The sequence below is a fragment of the Scophthalmus maximus genome, chromosome 7, assembly GCF_022379125.1.
Source record: "Scophthalmus maximus strain ysfricsl-2021 chromosome 7, ASM2237912v1, whole genome shotgun sequence".
Taxonomy (NCBI): Eukaryota; Metazoa; Chordata; class Actinopteri; order Pleuronectiformes; family Scophthalmidae; genus Scophthalmus; species Scophthalmus maximus.
Genome location: NC_061521.1, coordinates 5,502,066 through 5,521,539, shown reverse-complemented (window position 1 = coordinate 5,521,539; position 19,474 = coordinate 5,502,066). Strand labels below are relative to the sequence as shown.

Below are 19,474 nucleotides of genomic sequence, written 5' to 3'. Positions count from 1 at the left end.
AGTGCAGTGACCTGCAGGCACAACGATCAATAGGCCTATTCTGCAAGCTCAATTGTAATGCAACGGTGTTGGCCAGCTGTTGGACAAATATGTGCAGAAACAACCACAATCATGGGCCTCTACATATATTATAATCTCTTTTTCTGTCTCGCCCCTTATTTCTCTTATACCCCTCCTCCCTCTTAATTCTCATTTTCAATCTCTGTCTCTCTGCCCTGTTGACCTCTGACCTTTTTCTCCTGTCCCCATGTCAGCCTTACAGTCTGTACACACACACACACAAATGCACACACACACACACACACAAACACAGACACACACACACACACACACACACACACACACACACACACACACACCGTCATTTGTGGCCTGGCTGCAGACAGAGCAGTATAGATTGTTCAGCATTGATTTGCTCTACATTTGTTACAGCTAACAGCTGCATGCTGATCCACTGTCAAAACACAATAACACAAAAACAATTTCACTCTGAGTCGAACCATGGAAATAGCTGCCACACACTGACATTCACAAGCTGCTTTTTAACAATTTTACAACTGGCTTGATGTTTCTGATGAAGCAGGACTTTAATTATGGTTGACCTCTTACCCAAACAGCCAGAAAATAGAGAGAGCAACCATCATGTTGCATTTTTTTTATGTCAAATGAAAACACTATAAATCAGTTCTGCCACAGTTAAAAAATATAGTGGGGAATTTATACTGACAACCAGGTGGTTTTTCCAATTCCACAGCAGGTTGTGAATGTGAACTTGTGAATGGAAACAGAACCATATGGGAGTTCCTTTTCAGGTTTTTCAGAAAGTGATGGGAAAATGTATATTTACCAAAGCCAAACTGGCAAAAAAATGGTTGCCTGTGAAAAAACACATCTTCTGGGTGGAGGTACATCAAAATGAAATACAAATAGACAAAGACCATAGTAGACCATAAGTAAAGTTGTTGTGCATTTACATTATACAGTAATAAGTTGCCAGATGCCCTAACAAACAAACAACAACAATGAATCAGGCAATCAATCAATCAACCAATCACACTCCCACAAGAGCACAGCATACATTTCAATTCATATTTGAAAGAGACTCGAGTTGGAGCTTATTAAACAAGGGTGTGCCTCGAGGTTTCTACCAGCTGGCTACTCCCCCAGATCTAAGATAGTCTTCAAGTATATCTGAAATTTGGCCCAATACTCCATATGAAGTGATTTACAGAGGCCTCAGAAAGTATTCAGACCCCTCGGTCCCACAATCCACACTACATGTCAGGACAAATACCAAACCAAGGCGTTCAAGGAACTCAGTGATAAAAAATGTGGTGCAGAATAGATCAGGACAGAGTATAAAACCATAGTTTTGAGGGTTTCCTGGAACACAGTGGCCTTAATAACGGTGGAATGGAAGTACTTTGGAGGTTGGCCATCCAGCTTAAATGCCCAAGTGAAAGTAATATTTATTAATTTATTAAAACAAGGTGTTCAGGATCACTCTGGTCCACTTTAAACCCATGGGCAACATACAGACATGTTCACTATCAATTCAAGAATATGCCATGAATTCAAAGATAGAAAGTAAGTAAATAACTTTGAAAAAATTGGGATAATTATCTCACATTTCCAAATCTTAGATTTTAAATTTTGGCAAGCACAGAACAATTTACAGTGTACTGTATTTCAAATTACAGCATGACTCACCAAACAGCTCCAGATTCAAGCCTTGACCTAATGTCATACTGAGGCCTGGAGGTGAGTACTGGATATTACAGGGTAGAGGCTAGATAAGTTGAAGATTGGTGGTTGGTTATATTTTAGGAGGTTCATCTGATTCTTCAGTTCTCAGTATTCAGAGTGTTGAAAGGCTCTGGGACATTTTAGCATGATGCAGTGTTTATGAATATTATGCATTACAAGTAAAGACACTATTGAAGTGATCTTTATCTATTGCCTCTAGATACAGAAAGGTTGCTTTCTGAATTGATTTTAGATTTAAAGATTATCTACTTTGCATGTTGCACTCCGCAGAGCATAGAGGCTGTATTCTGTCTTTTTAGCTGTCTTTTCAGCTATAAATAAAGCTGTTTAATTTGTATGTACTTTATTCATATTTCTTACAAATTTCCCTGTAGACCTTGTAAATTGATCTTGAATCATGAATGTTGGAATGCTCTTTAAACTTTGCTTTCAGCTGAAATTACTGAGATGTTAAGGTGGTAGGTAAAAACATTTGCCTTAAAATCACCAATACATTTCCAGACTATGAAATTAAGAACATTTAAATAACCAGCCTTTTGGAATGCTGACTAGCTTTCTGTTCTATGCAGCGTTACAGACTTATGTTATTGGTTTTCCTGTTTCTTACCCATTTGATGCTGTGGGAAAACAGAGGAGATCAAAATAGCCTTTTCGGGTGCACTCTTATTTTAGGAAGATTAGTCACAAGGCAACACAGTGGGAAAAAAGTTCTATGGAACTGTAAATGCACCATTTTCCGCAATCTGGTGAACTTTGACAGTAATAAAGGAAGCTAGATCTATGAAGGACTTTATGCTCTTGTAAACAAGTGTGTGCCATAGTAAAGAATGTAATTATAAACACAGGTTGTGTGGATATGAATGGTGATTACAAAAAAAAGGGGTCAAAGTAGCTCCTTTTGAAAATATCATTATTTGCATAAAACCAATAACAGCACAGAACAATTATCTGAACAATGAACATGAATAGTGAACTTGATTCTTATTACTGCAGGAACTTTTAGTAAAAGTAGCAATTTGTATAAAATTATAACCAGATGTTTGTGTAGTAGTGCGGCGTCAGTAACCGTGGCTTAATAAGGCTACTCCAGGTCACTTTTTGCAGTTTCAAAAAGAAATGTGCAACCAGCAACAACTTGGCTAAACATACATGTTGAGAACAATCACTACACTAGAAACATTAATAAGAACACATCGGGGCACTCTACCACCTTCTACCTCAGTCTGTTATCCACGCGTGTACATGATTGACGTACAACATGAGGAGCAGTGCGCTGCTGAGTGACAGAGCAAGAGAGACTGAAAGCTGCTCTGCTGAAGCAACGGTGCTAAACAAAAATTTGTGTCCAGTCGTGTCTTTGCATTGACTTTGTATGTAATCTAATCGCACTAATAATTTGTGTCGCGTTCGACATGAATGCACCTTAGAGATCTTTTGTTGCTATGAGAAGTGTAAAAATATTTTTGTTATGAGTCTATGGCACAACAAATCAACAACAAATTGACAGTCTAGTCAATGTATGGGAAACACTGATTTAAAATGTTACCCACTTTAATTAAACTAGTGTGGTATCTTGCAAATTGTAGGGCGTGTATTTACATACATTTTAAAAGTAAAAGTAACCATCCCTAAAAGCCTTTCCTCTTACAACCCCCTTAACATCTGTAGAAAAAGTCTGGCTGAAGGCTGTTTTTCTTCAGAAGAAGTTTTGAAACATTTTTTAAAATTGCTAATGTTATGCAAATAAATATTTATTATTACAACCCTGTAATAAAATAGTTTTTTTTAACAAGTGCTTGTTTTAACTTGAAATGCATTTCAGTGTCAAATAAAGTTAATTTTTGCATGAGCAGTGCTCCCTGTCTGCAGTGCAGCTCGTAGCATAGGTTTTGGTTGTGGTGAATTTGGTTTACTGGTTTGGATGAAAGGCTGTCAATGTCGGAGTTTATGTAACATATAATCCCGTTAGTTCTGCCTGTGATTTACTGCAAGGTGCCCTGTATTTATCTTGTTCCCCCATGACTGTTAACACATGTGATATCAGCGGCTTGTTTCAGCTGACAGAGAATGAGAGGCAGCGAGCACGGGCAGCTCATTTTTCTAATCACTTAGCATTATAAAGCTCTGGAACAGTAGCTCCCCAACTGCTTGCAAGTTGAAATATTGTAAATGGATGATTATTTAAATGGTCTTTTGCCCTGAACTTCTCCTTGTTATTATAACTATTCAATAGCTATAATTTTGTTTGCAATGTTTGAGCAATTTGGTACTTGTCTGATATAATGTACTGTAATGCAACCATTTTTTCGATACCTGCACATGTAGTGCTAAATATGGGTGGCATTTAACCTATATCTGCTGATTTTGGGGCAGCATCACTTGGGAGAAGCTACGAATAAAACATTAAGATATCATCACTTCATGAAGGTGTTAATTTTATAGAACTTGTTAGCAGTTGCCTTTTTACACATTTAGCTGATATGGAGCAACATTAGCATTCATTCAAGTCCAATATTCCCACTCATTTTAGCTAGTTTTGGGTTACCAACTTGTGAGAAAAATATAAAAAATATTCTGTCTTCTCAGCTGCTACATGTTCCACTGTACCCATGAGTTGGTTGTCAATGGAGTGTATATACTGTATTGATTTATGCAGCTTTAAGAGTTGTGTTTAAGCTTTAACACACAAACTTCTTGGTCGACAGAAGTCACTTAGGCTATATCCATACTAGTATGTTTTCTTTTTGCAACAGCTTTATAAAACTAAAAACAGAAATTCTGAAAAGAAAAAGCAGGGTTTTCTTTTCTTGGACTGACAACGAGGTGGAACCGTGACTGAAAGGAATTGTTTACAACATTACTGCCTTCACCGCTGGTCGTGACTGATAAGAAGGAAGTAAATGCAGATGAATGCAACATCGTTTCCAAATGTCTCAATTAGGGCTGGGCGGTATACGGGTTCATGCTGAATATCAGTGTTTATTTTCCGTATGATATGAATTTTTCCTATCCCGTAACACCGGTGCTGATGTTTGGAATGTGGCAAAGAGCACTCTGACCCTCTTCGAGGGAGGACCCTTTTCAGTGCTGCAAGGCATTCTTAAGCTCTTGGGCAGAAACCATGATAGACAGGTTGGAAAAAGAAGTTTCAGAAAGTTTAAGAGACCATGATGACGAAGAAATTATGCCAAAGAGAGGAAGGGTTTCTGTAGTTTGTAGGATTTTGTTTTTAAAAGTCTAAAGGGGACAAAATAACTATTTACTGCTAAAGTTATTGCCGGAGGAGGCAACACAAACAATTCGCTCCACCACTTAAACCGAAAGCATGTCATGGAACACGAAGAATGTTGAGATTAAGATTGGCTTCCACAACATCAAGTAACGTTGGTGAAATAGTAAACCCAAAGTTAGGTCAGATGTCGATTGAAGGCGCGTTAACTCGAGCTACTGCCTACGACCGGTGTCCAGGTCAGGACCCAGATGCTGTACTATCTTGACCCAGACCCACAACTGATAGATCATTGCGGATTATTAAATGTTGACAGAGCATTTCCATTTTACTGTTGGAGCGTCACTACACTGGGGTTGATCTTTTCCTGCTTGGCTTCAAGACCGTAGTCGGGAAGCAAGGGATAAGTTTCACTTTCTCGAGCACAGAAGGGGTGTCTCATTTCAGGACCAACCCCTTTATTTTCCTCAGCAGCATGACAAAGGACACACACAGACTTCTCTTTTAACTTGAGCTCTGCGGCATTTCTTATATTAAGACAGACTGAAATGGCACTGCACATTCACAATTCCGTTCTCTCCAGACCTTGCTATACTCGCCCCCGCCGCTCACTCCCCCATTCGTTCAGTCACACACCCTACAAGCTGCTCCATTCCTGACAAAATGTTTTCCTATACTGTATGCTCCTCCTGAGAATAGAATAAGTCATAATAAACCAATCTCCCTGAGTAGTTCATCACTCAATCTGTAAAAGGAAATGGTAAAACAGCCATCCCTATGCCCAGTCATGCAAAAAAACCCAGTATAATTTTATATATTATATATTATTATATTTATAATTTTTACCAGTATAAACCAGCAGCATTTCCAAAAATCTCAGTTTTAGGCACTTGAAAACATCCTATTCTGGATAGCAGGTTTAAATTTATCAACAGTGATGAGTTTCAAAACTAAGATGTACTGTAGTAGTATGTTCGTAGCCTAAGGTCACAGAGAGCTTCAGAGAAGCCCCAACCCAACACCTGACAGACTGATCAGGAGGAGAGTGGTAGCAAATCAACACCCGGTGTGGTTCCAGTCCCCGGTATTTCAACAGCAGCCATGAAAAGAGATGTTCGAATTCTTTAAATGCTTAGGAAAAATGCGAAAGTAGAGGAGAAATAGACTACATAATATGCGCCTTTTGTAGTCCATCTTCGGAAATGTGTAGTTCCGCCGTGGCCAACCCTCGTCAATAACGTTGCATAATTATGTAGTATAGTGTAAGTGGAGTCGGATTCTCTTTACTGTGTAGGAAAAGACATTAGGAAAGATTTTCTGAATCCACCCAATGGTTACTTAGCCTAATCAGTGCTGCACAAGCTGCATCTGCTCAGCCATAAAATACACTTAGAATTTACCACACAGGAGGTTGAGAATAGAAAGAGAATGAGGAAGTTGAAAATCAGGTTAACATGCAGCAGAGCTGCAGCGCATGCTGCCTCGTCGCCATCTTTAACATCAGAACCTTTCTAATTACCGCACAATGTTGCCTTTCCTCCTATCTCACCGTCTCTAAACCTCCCACACTTACACATTTATCGAGGTCAGAACATGGCCTGTAGTCCATGCATGTAATCACAGCCTGCTTGTGTAGCTCCATGCAGTCCTCACATGTCCTTGTAAGTGTTAATTTTCTCCTCTTGTTATCAGTGTGTGGCTGGTTCTCCTTGAGTTACTTAAGCCAGATGTGTGTGCGTCAGATGTGGTTTAACACAACATACACACACACACACACACACACACACACACACACACACACACACACACACACACACATGACTCCACCCAAAGCACCTCTTTCAGACCTCACACAAGAAGTAGATTAAGGGAGGACACCTCTGGGGCAGACAGAATGGCAGCACAACTACATCTGCGGCCAACATGTGCAGACCACAGACACAGAACTGTTGAAGTTCATGGAATACATAAAAACTATAAAGGAATATCACTCAATATGGTTAATAGACTGAATGATGTGCATGTTTATGATTCAGTCTGTTAAAACAAACACACACACACACACACACACACACACACACACACACACACACACACACACACAGTTTCCAAATTTAAACCTCAGAGTGGAAGATTAACTCAACCAAACCCAAATCCTGCTATCTGCGTCCTTTCACCAGAGGTAAAGACAGGACCAGCAGTGAAAACATAATCTCTCCATGTTCACACAGTCTGTTCACACTGACCTGCCAACAGCAGGAGGCGGGAAACTACCCCCCGTACCGAAGCATGCACCCCCGCCACTGCACATCTGTCCACTCTAAATGTAGCTTTAGTGAGATGTGCACACTTTAACAAAATGAGTATGATCCAGAGTAAATATCGTTCAGACCATCTCGTTCAGATGGATTAAAAAGAAGAACGGTTCCCTTTCCAAATCCACCCGCAGAAAAAACCCAATTTGAGTTCCTATAATCTCAGGCCCTTCAGTTTACATTAGTGAACATGAACTAGTTACCCAGTGGATAAGATAAGAAACTGTAACTAAGTCTCTTTAAAGAAGTTCAGTTGGGCACTTGGGTTTTTCAGAAACTTATTTTTTTTAAAGATTTATTTATGTTCATGTCCATTTCATGTTAGTAAAGTAACGGGTTTTTTTTCTCCTTTTACAACAGTATACCCTGTGTTTTTGGTTTCAAAACAATTACACTTCAATTTTGCTTGTTGTCCTCTGAATATGGCATAACACATTTTATGACCCACGACAGGCATGAAAATCATTCAAAGAAAAAAATACATAGATTAGAAAATTACAAACCAAACTAAAAAATGCAAACCCCTCCCCTCAAACTTAACATTAATCATTATAATGCTTTACCAATTTTCTGGCTCCCGGAATAACATTCATACACTTCCTTACCAGTGCTTGTACAAGTGTTGTGCCTCCAAAACTGAGACCTTCAGGATAAGTCTGGTTAATGACATTGCTGTGATGGTATCAACTGTCATCAACAGGCATATTCTATCCTCAGTAAAGATTATTTAAAACTCAACAGGTGTCGTTTTTATACAAACAATCACATTGGGTCTCTCTTGTATTTGAATCATGTGTCTGTCTGCGATTTTATCAGTATGCCTCCATCAGCAGTGCAGAAGAGTCACTGCTGATTTATGACGTACACACATCTTCTGTGAGAATGTGGCAAAAATTTTGGGATGTTGGCCTAAAAGTTGCCTGCGGTGGAGAAGCTCCATCTCTTCTCTGCAATAAATCAGAGATGAGAGCTGTCATGTTTGCAGATGTGAGGCTCATTAATCTTCAGTCTAAAATCACAAGAGGGTTAGTGGTATTGGTTTAGGGTTGAGGCTACCCCCTAAATATCCAAACCGGTTTACGGGACTTAACCTCCAGCAATATATTATGAATGATGTTCAGGAACAGCATGGCACGGTATTACAACACAACATGCCTGAGGAAGGACACACACATGTTTACTTTATATATGGGAGGGCAAGTCATTCCAAATTAATATGGTCTTCAGTTCCAAAAACCGGCCTTTGAAAGACATAGTCACACCACCTTGATATGATATAGGTGTGATCTGCCTTCCATTCTTCTGAGCTTGTTATTGTAACTCCACACTTCCATTGATGGTGCTGCCGCCTTGGCTCTAAAACTGACGTGATGATGAACTCTCCACTACAGAAAGTGGAGTATTATGGAATAAAAAAGCAACTTCTATGTGGAGCCATTCACGAAATAGAAGTAGAGTGCCGTTGTTTAAAATGCTTTGAGTTTTCCCTTATCAGTGTGATTTTTACATCATTACATTTGGAGAATTATGGGTTTTTTTCTGTAACAGGAGCAAAAGATGAGAGAGCCTCAAATAAGTGAAAAACAAGATGAGATGTATCAGATATGGGATTTTTTTGCAATAATAAATAAAGGGATTCGACTGGTTCTGAGAGGCGGTGGAAAACAAAAACAATGCTAAAAGGAGTGAGAATATTGGACTAACAACCATCAAGTGGTCCCAAACATGACTGAATATGAATGTTAATGGAAGTGTAAAGCGACTGTAAGCTAACGTCTCAGCCATGTGATTTTTTTTTACCATGTTGTGGAGTACTGCTACTAAGTTGTCCAAAAATGATTGATGCAGCTTTAGGGGGTGGTCTGTATTTTGTTTGTTAACAAATGTGCAACTGGCTTGCTCTCATGAACTTACAAAACCTTGGTCAAGGCTGGAATAAGATTTTAGAACAACGTAAATAGAAAAAACTTAACCTGTTCATTCGATGAGTTTACTATGAGATGGATGGAGGCTTGGCCGAGAAAAGTTTGTTAAATGGAGCTGTTTTCTGAAATCTGTAACAAAGATGGCATATGGGATTTGTGTTCTTGACCTTGCTATTGTTGCTCTGCTGTGAAAATATCACTGGCTCTGATAAATGTTTTATAACTGGAATGATGAAGTCATACATCAATTGCATTTCCATCTTAACAGGCCTGACAAACTCAGCTACCTTCAGCCATTTGCTTAATGTCTCCAAACACAATAGGTGTGCCAATAAATGATAAATAATAAAGAAAAACATCCAGGTTTTCTAAGTAGCCAGTGCTCATAAGCAGAATGTTCATTAAATTATGTAACACAAAATGCAATTTTTCATAAGAACTTCAGTTTAACACAAAGCACTACATTTTGATGATGATGGATGCAACAGAAAAATAACATCTCATGAGAACAGGGTGTCAAGCTGTATCCATCTCTTAGCATTCAGCAGCTATTCTTTGGACAATGTAAAACTGAAAGCAATCCAGTTTAGCAGACATCCTCCCATACTGCCGTGCTGGCACATGGACCTGCCAACATGGATTTAGAAGAAAAGATAGACAGATTGAGGATACAGAAAAGACAGGGGGATGGCAGACATACATGACTGATGGGGGAGAGAGAGGGAGAGAGAGAGAGATGTAAAGGACTTGTGCCCACATGGAGGCAGGATGAAAGGGAGGTGAAGCCCCTACAGTCTAAGTGGAAATGAAAGAGAGAAGATTGGTAAATTTGTAAGTGGATGTTGATACATGGTCTGGTCTATAATCAGCTCTACAGGGTCTAATTAGGGCTAAAGAAGTCACGTACTGTAATCATAAACTCTATATATACATGTATGTATATATATATATATATATGCTGCCTGGTAAAAAATAGCTGTACTCACTAAGGGTGGGTGCCATCCCTGACCCTGATCCATCTTGTTAAGTCGGTTTACCTCATACTTTGTCCCAGAATTATTTATTTATTTATTTGTATTGAGATAGATTTATGTGATGGGCTGGGTTGATTCTACATCACTGCAAACAGCTTTACTTGAATGTACCCGATTTGGAAGACAAATCATTTAAAAACAAATGGGCAGAGTGGTCGAATTCCCTGTGGCCCCAGAGCTCTCATAGCCCAAAGTACTAATCATTATATGCATCAGGTGGTATTTTGTATATTTAATGTTGGAGCCTCGTTATTTCTCTTGTGTGCTTATATGTTGAATATTCTTACATTTGTGTGTTTAATCACATCACCTAACAGCACATCAAGTAGTATTCTAGCCCTATGATTTCTAAACTCAAGTGTCCTACACACAGCACAAACAGGTATCAGAGGGGTTTTCATGCATGAGACCTTGAAGACAGAAGCAGCAACATTTATAAAGTATCAAGAAAATTTGGGCTGTTTATATTAAAAGCTCAATACAAGTGATATGTCATAGTCATATACTTTTTTTGGCATAGAAATCCAGAAATAATGGTTGCAGGAAAGCTACAGATATGGTTTACCTTAGTTAATAGCTCAACATTTTGATTACTAATTATATTTACTGTCTTCTCCAAGAGTGACATGTGAATATAAATATCAGTCCCATATCTATGTGGACTTGTTTAGCCTTGCTAAGCATTAAGACTGGAATCACAAGGAATTTGTGGACGTATGTGATGGAGCTATTTTTAACAAACAACTGTTTATCTTTCTGTGTAGTATTTCTGGCTAGAGTGATTTGCCACATAGTCAGTGACCACATGGGTTCTGCTTTCAGACCACACTGCAGACTGTACATCACGTTCTGTTGCTCTGTTTTTTTCTTTTACATTGATAAATGCATTAATAAAGCAAATGAGGTGCAATATAGTTAATTAGTGAGTTTTAAAAGTGATGGTAAATATTGAAGCTAGCTGGCTACTTACAATTTCAGAAAAGAAAATTGCAGAATTTAAATAATAACTGGATTCAGCCATAGAATCACCATCACATAGTTTTCCACCAGCACAGAATTTTTTTATGTTCCACGCAGTAAATCATGGTCACGACCAAACTCCTTTTGACTTCATTTAAAGAATTACCACACACTTACATTTTTTTTTGAGTTGTAAACTAAATGATTACTGTACCGTGATGAAACACATTGTTTGTGGTATTGAATGTCTCTATCTATTAAATATATCTTACCAAATTTATAAAAAAATTACACTTCATAGGTTGAACATTGTTCATTACACCAGAAGTGTTTCAAACCATCTTGGACCTTTCAAGGCCAATTCAGTCAACAGTTTATATTAAAATGAAAACCCTCTAATCAACTGCGAGCAGATGAATTATGAGACTGGGGAAATAGTGTTTACAGATAAATTCTAGTCTGTCACTCTCACATCTAGCCCTACCTCAGTTTTTTAAATTATGCAGTGGGGAGATTGAGGCTCAAAGCTGAGGGAGAAGTTACATCAATACAAATGTTTGATTGTGTTTTAAAAGAACATTAATACCAGGCATTACATTTTTTCTAAAACATAGACTGTGTATAAACAAGGACGAAGTCACTGGTTCTGGAAATTAAGCAAATGTGGAAGTACCTGAAGCCTGTATTCTCTGGAATCACCAGCAGAGGGTGACTCCACTGGTTGCAAAAACGAAGTCTGTTTCTACAGGAGTCTATGAGAAAATGACTCTACTTCTAACTTGATATATATACGGTCAGTAAACATTTTCCTGAGGAGTTTATGATCTCAAACTCTGTTCTAAGTCTGCATGATATTAGTTTTTGTGGTCTCATTTAAAGAAAAAAGAAGATAAAGCACAATTGCATGGATACATCGTGATTGACAGCTTGTCCGTCCAATCGGTGAATGGTGGCAGGTGTAGTTGGGCACGCAGTGGACGAGCTCTCAGTCAGACCCACCCCCAATTCTACGTCCAGGTAAAAACACAACAACATGGAGCTGGTCGAAAATGCGTAATACAAGGCTCTAAAGCAGCAGTTCACCAACCAATGGGTGATGTCATGGTGGGTTGCCACTTGGTGTAAACCTGCCTAATATTGATACTGTAGTACTGGCTATATTGAGGGCCCAGGATGATGGCCCAGTTCTGGATGACCACCAAAAGGATGGAAGGGAAAATGTCACTGGCGGGAGTTGATGGTGCTGTAGAAGGACAGCTTGTTCCACTACATGTATGTTTGGCGCAGAGTGAAAGATGGCAACAGAACAATCCAAGTGAGTCGGTGCTGCTCTGGATTAGTGGCTGCCCTACACTTGCCTGGTCTCCATGATTGCTGTTATTATGTTGATGTAGTTCTGGCTGGATCATCACTGCTGCCTATTCTGTGTCCAACCTTCTCAAAACTGCTGCTAAAGGAAAGAGTATATGTATGAGTCAGTCTGTGTAATTGCTACTTCATGTGTGCAAAATTTTCTTTGTGTGTAGTGTTGAATATCGTCTGTGTTTTCTAGCTTTGGTCTCCTTGTTAGGGATAATAAATGATTCTACTTTTTAAAAAAAGGCTACAATCTGGACACATTCAATGTGTTTACTGGGGTAGAGAGACTCTGTAGGTCAAGAGACATCTGTGACACAGAGACTCAACATAGAAATAAGCTGTTATAGTGATTTGAAATAAAAATTTCTGTAGCACTATCCTTCCAAGCAAATGTTTAGTTAAAGCAGCTTTATTTAGGACATCTGTCCTAATCAAAGAGACTTTAAGAACCCTTCATTTTAGACAGATTAACTGACTTCTTATGCAGTGCACAACAACATGCCGACCAGATGTGGTCTTAAGTAGGCCGTCTGAACAAAACACAAAGGATCAGGGTGACAATCCTATGAATTAGTTAATCTGAGAGGCTTTCATTGAGTGGCTGTCTGTTTGATCTGCTCACCTTCACTCTGTTTTATTTGATGGAAACAGATCAGTTATTGCAGCCTGTCAGTAATGGATATTAAGCATTTACAGTGGTTTCACCATACATTTTTGGTTGCATATGGGAATGTGTGTCTTGGTTTGTACATTTTTGTGACTGTGTGCGTGCCTCCTGCTCTGGACCCAGAGCTGGGTCTACAGGAAAAATCAAAGTCCACTGTCCAAACCACAGACTGTATATAAAGATTGTCCGACATTTTCTATTCTCTGAAATAAACATTTTTCATTGACATTTGTTGATGATAAATAGTTTATGTCATGTAACAGCATAGCCCTACAAATATCAAACACAAGTCATCCTCATTTACTAATGGAGTAGATGCTTTCACATACTACATCTTTTGTGATCACATCTGCTTTTGCAAGATTTCCATGTAACTGCATGAATATGTAAAATGAAAAGTGCACCACATCTTGCTGTGTGCATCTTTCTTGGTAGTGATGTCTGCAGAATAAAGGCAGCTCAACACTCATAATCATCTGAAGTTGTGTCCTTTGGTGTTTCCCTCAGTTAGAAACCAGAAACCGTCCAGATCTCTCTACATGGCTGTCAGAGCAACATAAATAAAAACACACAAAATAACAATACAAAATTGTCCAGAAATATGACAACTGTACAGGCGATGGAGCTGGAGCTGATGGAGCAGCGCAAGTTGTTGTAAGATGACTTACAGAAATTATAAGACTCAATTTAATGTTTCTCTGGGCAGTGTGACACTTGTTATGTTTTCTGCTCCAAGAAAATGTTAAGACAGCTTATGTGTCAGCTGAAAACAGTGACACAGCAAAACGAAAAGTCAGCAAGAAATCAAATAATGAAAATAACGCAATGTCAGGCTTAATGAATGAAGTTAAACAAAGTGGCAAATCAGACTTATTGACTCGTGAACAGTAAATAAGTCAGTGTGTAGGAGTTCAGCTTCTGACCTTTTCTTGTACCTCCTTATACTGTTTTATAATAAACACTGTGTTGTTGCTGTTGTTGTTATTATTATTATTCAGTGATATACTATACTATTGTTATAATTACAGGGTCAGACATGGTAGGCATTTCACAGTCTTAAATTGACAGCATAAGCTCCCTGGTATGACTGATGATTCCACTCCACTGCTGCACAGGACTACAACAAGATGAGAGATACAGATTTCAGCTTTAACAAGATTTGAAAAACAAGATGGATTTGCTGCAGTCTGAATTACCTGTGTGTGGTTACTTTTGATCAGGCGTCTTGTATGAGAGACTAGAAAGCAAGCGAACAGGCAAACAAACAGACAAACAAGCCAACAAAAAACAAATAAACCTACATAACCTCCTTGCTGGAGGTTACAAAAGTCCAGGTGAAGGCTCTGTTGAATGATTATGTGGTGGTCTCTGAGCTCTGACATTTTTGTGAAAATCAACAGGGACAAAGAATGTCAATGCATCTTTTAGCTACACCGCTTATCCTTTGAGGATGATGGAGCCAATCCTAGCTGACATTGGGCAAGAAGCAGGGTACACCCTGGACGAGGTGCCCGTTCTTCACAGAGCCAACATAAAGAGACAAACAAAAATTCACGCTCACATTCACACCCGCAGGCTATGTGCTTGGACTGTAGAATGCGGTCCATTCTACAGTCCAAGCTGTAGAATGCTCCCCTAACACACATAGGGGAGAACATGCATACTCACAGAATCCTCTTGTTGTCGGTCTCCACAAACAAGCATTCATACTGGTATGAACCTCAATTACTGCATCTCATCCAACGCTCTACACAATTAGGTATTAACGAATTTCACTGATGTTTATCCTGCTTGCACATAGGTAGAGAAACCAGATCCTGCACTATCAAGTGTCACTGGACTCCAGGATCTCCAACCAACTCCCTTATTCCCCCACCCCAGCCTTCCCTATTAACCTGCCAGCTCGACTCAACCACCTGCCTGAGCTGTCATGACCAGAAAGCAAGTTGGCTGGACACCCAGGAGCCACTTTGGTGGATGTGGCTAGAGAGGTGGTTTAGGGATTGATCTTTTCAGAGGCCACTGGCTATGGGGGGTTTGAGGAAAAGTAATTGGTTTGCAGGGAAAAATGAAAAGACACCAACAGAGGCCAGCCATCAATCCACACTCAGTGCCAGTCACACAGTGTTGTGATCAACACAATCTGAACTTGAATGAAAACCTTTACTGTAGGTTCACTAAAAGCTCTAAGCAGCCACAGGTTTAATAAAGACCCCAGGCTTGTTATTTCACAAAATAATAGATCTGAAACTCACTTGAAAAAATGTCGCTCATCAAAGAATGAAACAGAAGGGGAAACTTTAAATAATCAAACAGGGAGACATCATGAAAGCCAGACTAAAAAGGTTTGTCTCTAGATTAGGGTTCAAGATGTAGACATATTGTGAACCCTTGTGCTTCCTCTTGCAGACTGATCTAAAGCCAGAAACTGTATCAGGAACCTCACAGAAGCACATACAAACATGGTGTGGTAAAGGAACATGATTACAGTACTCTGAAACAGAGATCATTTCTTAAATGTGAGCAGATCTAACTCCACAGTGAGTCTTTGTGCATCTGGTGGGAGATAAGTTGAAAAAGACTTTGTACATGATGCTGACCTTCACAAACGATGGACTCTTTCAGCCTCAGTATCACAACCATGTCTTAGAAAAAAAGGAAGGGGTTTTGGCACATTATGTCACATTTGTCTCAGATCAGCCTGCATCACAAACAAGAAGCAGATGATTTGGACACACTAAGTTTCGGACTTGTTTTATGGGAAATGTAGGATGCAGACCTTTGGATTCTGACCCACACTGGAAACTACAAGTCAAAAGTTGGAGCTGTGACTCGATAAGGCTAGAGTATTCATGTCCCAGATACAAGGAAATAAGGGTATCTGTACACGTTTGTATGTGGTTTGGGCGGCTGTGGCTCAGGAGGGATAGGTGACCAGGCCACACCTAAATGTACTGTAGAGTAAAAAACACAAAAAAAGCAGCAGCCGATTCACCAGCTCCTGTACTTTCTCCCACAAGCTGTGATGTTGTATGTGTTTTTCAAGAAACCCAGCAGCAGCCTGACCACTAACTGGCTACTCCCACTATGTCTCTCTTTAATCCAACCAGTAAAATGACCACATATGGATAGTGACACTGTCTGGAAAATTCCAAACTGAAAGACTGGACACCACACAACTGAATACATTTGAGGATACAGTTATAGTCTAGAATTCTCAGAATCTGAGGAACACACACAAATAGAAGAATATGGCATAACAATAATGTTGGTAATATTAACACGTATTTTTCTTCAGTTGCATTAGCTGGCTTTTCTGATTCATACAAAAAAAACTGTGCACGTGTGTACGTCTATGTGTGAGCGCGTTCGCGCGGGTGTGAAAGAGGGACAGAGCTAGAGAGAGAGAGCGAGGGAGAGGGAGAGAGAGAGAGAGAGAGGAAGAAAGAAATGAGAGAGAAAACGGGAAAGGGAGCATCTCTGACCATTGGATCATGCAAATATGAGTCAAAGGTTTTACCCCGGGCAGGCACGGCGTAAGATTAGGCGCGGCTGAAAGACTTGCCTCAGTGGACACACACGGGCTGGTTATACAGACAGCAGGGCTATAGGCTCTCTGTGCTGTTACACAGCCCTTAATGAACTGATCTCACTGGGCAGGAGATCACTTAGGATTTAATAGGGTTTCTAAGCCAGCAAATATGAACATCCATTACCGCTGCTCTCCGATCCGACACATTAGACAGACAGAAAGAAACGAGGCTACTTACCTGTCTGAAATCGCTCCCACATGGATTTTATGTGATATGTAAATGGTACGGGCAGTTTTCTTCTTCTGGTTCCTCCCGTGCTGATCGCTAATAAACGAAATCCAGCGTTGGTGGACCAGCTGATAGCCGCGGACCAGCCGAGGGAGCGAGCGAGCGGCTGTCTGACTGAGTTAAGCAGAGAGGTTTCTCTTTAGCACCACACCGCTTTGAACAGCTCCACCTGACGTCACTGCCTAGATACGACGCCACGCCCTCTACCCTAGCGACCGCCTCTGTTGAGAGAGAGCAATTCATTTTTCATTAGATTACTTTTTGATCATTCTTACTCAGCATCATTGGACTAAGGGCTTCATTGTTAGTAAATCGTTAATGAGTAAGGGTGATGAGCCTTTTTCCTTTTGCAGCAATGTTTCAGTTTTTATAATTTAGAATAAATTAAAAATAATAATCTTCTTCTTTTTTTAAAGTAAATTTAACATGATGCTTCAATCCAGGCAACGGCTTGCTGCATTGCTGCAGCCCCCTATTTTCACCCTCTTTCTAAAACGCCTGGATTTATTCTAGCTCCCCCTCACGATAATCCCAGTCTGCTCTGATTTGCCAGCTGGCCCAGTCTGTTGTGATTGGTCAAACAATTTCAAAATGTGAAGGCAATGCCATGCCCCTCACCAAAAAAGTGGAGGTTCTCAGATTGCTGGCAGGGTTACCCCCAAAAGAGTCCAACTGTGACATCAGAATGGGAGAGAAAGCTGAAACAGTTGTTCAGAGCCAGGCTTTAGTGTCTAGCTGCCCAGGTGTTTGATGTCAGATGGCAGCTGGTTTTCCAGGTTTGGGTCAGTCAGTCTTGAGCGAACAGAGTCTTCAATAACACTCAGTTTTGAAAAGAACTGCAGGTTGTTCTAAACAGAGATGCAAACATCCTCAGAATGGGACACGGTTTATAGAACTGGAGAAGAGGGAGCTTTTTACTGTAGCTCTGAGATTGCCATGATTTTCACGTTTTAGGTCTTCAGGGCACATCAGCTAGTTTCACATAAAACAGCTTACCAATAATGTTCATTTCCTTTCAATTAGTTTTCATTTCCTGAAACCTCATGCCAAATGCCTGAAGAACAGTACAATGTCGGAGCAGCTTATATTCTTGCAGCATATTAAGATGCAGTGTTTCCTTTTTCCAGTTCCACTTGCAAAAGCATGCATGGCTTTCAAAGACATTGAATCCTCCCTCTTATCAAAATATGCATTGATGCCAACCATAAAATTGTTTACTTGGTCTGCAGTTGTTGTCTGTTGTTTCAGAACAGACCAAAGAGAAAACGTGAAAAATTCTGTCCTTCAGTTTTTTTTCAACAATTTTTACTTCTGTGCCTGCACGTACTGTAATATGGATGCTGTGCACGGGCACTGTGGGTATATGATAACCCGGAATGCCACATGATCTGCTGAAGAAACATCACAACAAAGAAAGGAAGCCAAGACGTAGCATTACCTAGTATCAGGTTGGATTAGTGGTCGCTAACATCACCTAGTCTATGCTATCTAGTGCACACACACACGCACACACACACACACACACACACAAACACACACACACTGATGTCAAATTATTCTTGTGTACAGTTTATGTTTGTAGTTGTAGCTTCTCTTGTTTATCAATTTAGAACTGAGATTGATGATATATGTTTTATTTAAGTACTATCGATTGTGAATTAGTAGTGCTGAAGTTTAATACACTCTATTATATTTATAACGCATTTAACTGCAATTTATTTTTGCACTCCAAACGGAACGTTGCTCATTGCACGAGTTCCCGGCCCGTAATACTGATGCACAGGACACAACGCGAGAGAAATGGAAACCGATGAGAAGCATGATGAGAGGTTGTTGCTGGGTTCAGCGGGCGGACATTTTAGTTCAACTACCGAGTGGCAACATGGATAGAAGCACAGGTGTGTGCAAATTGTGCAAGAAAGACTTTGCCTTTCCACCGGAGCACTTCCGGCCTCCGCTACCACCTCGACGACAAACAACGCCCCCAGTTCGAGCAGGCAGTGTCGCCAATCCACACTCGACTAGATGACAGGGTTCAGAGCCAAAATGAGTAAGTCCACGACTGACAAATTAACAAACGCACTGGCAAAGTGGATTACAGTAGACTGTTGGCCACTCTCGGTGGTGGAAGATCAGGGGCTAGAAGCGGTGCTACAGATAGCGTCATCTGACCCAACTTATGAACTGCCATACAGAAAGACAATTTCAAACAAAATTCCTCGGCTTTATGACACTGAAAAGCAAGCGAAAGTAGATTTATTGGAGAAAGCCGAGTGTGTTGCTGTGACTGGGGATCATTGGACCTCGGTCAGCAATACAAATTACGTCGGTGTGACTGCACACATCATTGACGTCACTGACAGGGAACGGCATCTTAAGTCTTTCGCCCTAACCGTG

General features: G+C 40.0%; 1 protein-coding gene across 1 annotated transcript in view; it reads right to left on the bottom strand.

Moving 5' to 3' along the window:
* smpd3 (sphingomyelin phosphodiesterase 3) overlaps positions 1-17,216 on the bottom strand; it is a 78,900-nt gene extending 61,684 nt beyond the window's left edge. The window contains exon 1 of the mRNA XM_035642816.2: positions 17,027-17,216. The gene's annotated coding sequence lies outside the window, so the exon portion shown is untranslated. The remainder of the gene's footprint in view (positions 1-17,026) is intronic.
* Positions 17,217-19,474: the final 2,258 nt, after the last annotated feature.